Raw genomic sequence first — 218 nt, 5'->3', positions numbered from 1 at the left:
CCCCCTTTGAACTTGCAGAGCTATACCATCATGCGCACACATATCCAACGGTGGTGTTTGTGTGCGTGAGGGTTACTTGTTATTTATATAAATTTCTAGTTTAGGTAAAGAATGTAAATGATATCCTGACTTGAAAATCTTATTCTCTGAAACAGGAGGCTATTCTCAAAATGGCATGGTAGTGCGTAATCTGAAATATAATGAGTTGTGAATGTAAT

Source organism: Penaeus monodon, chromosome 25 (assembly GCF_015228065.2).
Source record: "Penaeus monodon isolate SGIC_2016 chromosome 25, NSTDA_Pmon_1, whole genome shotgun sequence".
NCBI lineage: Eukaryota > Metazoa > Arthropoda > Malacostraca > Decapoda > Penaeidae > Penaeus > Penaeus monodon.
The sequence above is the reverse complement of the archived record's forward strand: the minus strand, read 5'-3'. Positions refer to the sequence as shown.